The sequence below is a fragment of the Mastigoproctus giganteus genome, chromosome 9 (genome assembly GCF_048544385.1).
Source record: "Mastigoproctus giganteus isolate SK-2022 chromosome 9, ASM4854438v1, whole genome shotgun sequence".
Classification (NCBI taxonomy): Eukaryota; Metazoa; Arthropoda; class Arachnida; order Uropygi; family Thelyphonidae; genus Mastigoproctus; species Mastigoproctus giganteus.
The window spans coordinates 205909029-205912631 of record NC_143583.1 but is presented as its reverse complement, the minus strand read 5'-3'; the positions used below and the strand labels follow the sequence as shown (position 1 = coordinate 205912631).

At 35.1% G+C, this 3603-nt stretch overlaps 1 pseudogene; it reads right to left on the bottom strand.

The window, feature by feature from the left end:
- Positions 1 to 521: 521 nt before the first annotated feature.
- Positions 522 to 2658, bottom strand: LOC150081069 (cleavage and polyadenylation specificity factor subunit 3 pseudogene; annotated as a pseudogene).
- Between the last annotated feature and the right edge of the window lie 945 nt (positions 2659 to 3603).

Genomic DNA, 3603 nt, shown 5'->3' with positions numbered 1-3603 from the left:
TATATATATATATATATAAAAAATTTTACATATTATATTACTTTAAAATTTTACTATATATATATATAGTAAAATTTTTTACTGTATAAACTGTGAGAAGAGCTTATAATAAAGATTATGATGTATGTGCAAAACATACATTGACCAAACCATACATATGTTGTTGCCACTTTAAAATGAAAGTCTAAGATATTGAGTTTCAAAATAAGAAAACTAAAATTATACAAGAATATTTTATTCAAACTGTGGAGCAGTTATATGAATTATAATGAAAAACTAAAAAAAAAAAAATGACAATGGCAATTTGAAATTTACATGTAGATGTAACCAAAATAAAATTTTTAACATTTGCCTAAAAAACTTCACTGTTGAACAATGACAGAATTATTTCATAATGTAATTAATCATCCAATGGCATTTTTAAAATCTCAGTAACTTAGCTATAAAATGGCATTAATAATTACAATAATTTCTTTAAAAATTTATTTACTTGAGATTTCTCATGCCTAAGTGATAATTCTTCAACTTTGTGGAACAAGAATGTTAAATAGTTTAGTTACTGCAGTAGTGATCATCTGCTGTAAATCTTCATCTTCATCACAGCTTACATACTGGGATTTTACATCAATCAGAATCTCTTTGCCATCAACAATTAATGATACCCCTTCTCCTCTTACTACTTTATGCACACAATCATCACCAAACATTTCTGATAACATCTCTACAAGACAATCTGTGAAATGCATCCTGCCTGTTTTTGGAAAAGGGGGCATATTTTTTGGTGATACAGCAGCTTTTCCTGCTTCCAAAATAACAGCAACAATACCATCAGCATACATATCAGTTACTGGACTAGAATTCCATTCTAATGTGACCAAAGGAGGATCATGGGAAATTATAATCTCACCAAATACACGAAGCGCTTTTTTCCCTTGATATTCAACAATTTCAACATTACCAGACTGCTGACAAAGAATAAATTGAAGAAGCTGCAAGGAGCCTGTGTAATGTATACTTAATCTTTGGCTAATGGTACTCATCACCATATCAGTATATTTAGACAAATCATTTGGAGTTAGAAGATGATAACTAAAATTTCTTTTTACAAGTACACCAGACACCTTATGGCCTGGTGTTGGTGGATGAATAGCCAAGTTACCCATAACTTTTGCAGTTTTTTCACCTCGAAAATGAAGTTCAACAGCCTGAGTATTTCGGGGATTATGAACTTCTATGTGAGTATCAAGATCATGTTCATATTCACGAATTATTGCTCCTTTTAGCCTATTCATTTCATTCTGTTCCCCATGAACAAGTACAATATGTGGTGGCTTTAAACTACGGATAAATTCGCTTGTTTGTTGATAGTCAGTGTGTGCAGAAAATGAAATATAATCAACTGACATCTTTAAAGGCAATTTCTGACCAGTCATAGTAATAATTTCTTCAGGCTCTGACAAGATATGTTTTGCTAATGTGCCTTCTACACAGTATCCAGCAATGATTACACCATTTTTTGCATCAGTACACCAACTTTCAAAAAGTTCTCTTGATAAGCCACTCTGCATCATACCTGGGCTTGCCATTATTACACATGGGCCAATATCTTCAAACTGATCAATGTTTTTTAAATTTGAAATATGCTTAAATATGAAAGGATTGCTAATGCCAATTTCGCGGCGTATTTTTTCATTCATTGCATTAACGTAAGTTTGGTAAACAGACATGCATTTCTTTGCCAATGAAGAAGCATAGTAAATTGGTATATCATGTAATTCCGGATGATTTGACCAATATTCATCTAATATAAGAAGCAGTTCTTGAGCTCTACCGAGGGCAAAGACGGGTATTAAGCATCTCCCACCCCGATTAACAATATCGTGAACCAAACCTGTGAATCTTGCTTCCCTTTCTTCACGTTTTTCGTGTATGTGTGTACCATATGTCGATTCGATTATCAAGACATCAGGATGAACACTTGGGATTTCTGCGGCCATTAAATGTCTATCTTCTTGTCTTGAAAAATCGCCTGTATATAAAACTTTAACCCCAGCAATTTCGATCATGAACATTGCAGCTCCTAATACGTGACCTGCATTATAACACCAAAACTTAATACCATTAACAGTTTTCTCTTCGTGAAAATTTACTGTTTCTATTTTTTCCATTGTAGCTTCCAGATCTGATTCTGAGTATAGCATTTGTTCAGTACCTATATTACTTACTTTGATATAATCTGCTAAGAGCCACCGATATATTGCCTTTGTAGCATGGGTCATGAAGCACCTACCTTTAAAAGCTGTCCGTTCAAGAAAGAATGGCAAGGCACCACAATGGTCTAAGTGAAAATGACTAATAAGCATCAGATCTACTTCACTCGGTTCTACAATATCTAGAAATGGCAATGCAGTCATCCCGCTATATCCTGGATGAATACCACAATCCAAAATTATTTTCTTTCCTTTGAATTCCAATAAAATGCATGATCTCCCAACCTCTTGTCCTGCACCAAGCGGCCTTATAACAAGGATATCACTTTCTTCTGGAGGCATTATAGTTTCAGGCTTCTGTTTCGCTGCCATTTTTAACTATAGAAACAATATCATTTCCAATATAAAACGAATTAGCAGATATAATACCAGTTTAGCTAGCAACTCATTCCGACATTAAATTCATAGTGGCGCCCAAGCCGGAAACTGAAAAGACAAGGCTATATAAGTTAGAGGGCGCACTGTTATTATGAAAATAAAAAATTGCACTAATTAAATCAATCAAGCAGTTCACAAGAAGTCAGTCACAGTCAAGTGGCATCACGAAAAGAACACTAGGGAAAACTTTGTTGTCTGTTGTACAGTTTTAGGCTCATCGGCGACTAAAGCCATATTGCGCAGTATATGACGTCTGTAAATTACGTGTGTTCTGGGGTCGATTTTCTGTTTTCTGAAAGCAAAATCCGAGTTTCCGGGAGAAAAAACCATGCTATGCTCTCCTGAGAGAGAGAGAGAGAGAGAGAGAGAGAGACTAACTCAGCCAGGTTATGAAAAAGGAAGATAAAAATTCCTCTAATTATCAATGGGATTCAAACTCAGGTCTTTTAAACCCGGTGTGGGGAGAACGGTAATTCTACTAACTGCGCTATCTACGAAGGCAGGAAAGTTTCCAAAATGGGTATACAGTTAGAAGCCTGAAACAATAATAGGAGCGCTAAACGTGAATGGCTATCATGAACGGATTGATAGTTACTTACCACCAATATACATTACCTTCGTAGGTAGGCAATATAGCGGTATTGTTGTTACTGTTGCACGTACCAGCTCTTGTTGATATAGAGTTTTAGGAGCACCAGCAACAAGGGTCATATTGCTCCATGTATAGTGACTGTAAATTGCGTGTATTCTCTGGTCGATTTTCTGTTTACTGGACGAAAAACCCCAGTTTCTGGGAGAAAAACCATGCTACCCTCGTTGTGAAAAAGGCCCATAAAAATTCCTCATGTCATCGACGGGACTTGAACTTTCCATTTAACAGTAGTTTAATTCACACATCTATAACCTCCCTCCTTTTAATCCAGTATTTTCAACCTTTAATAATAAATTGTGACTT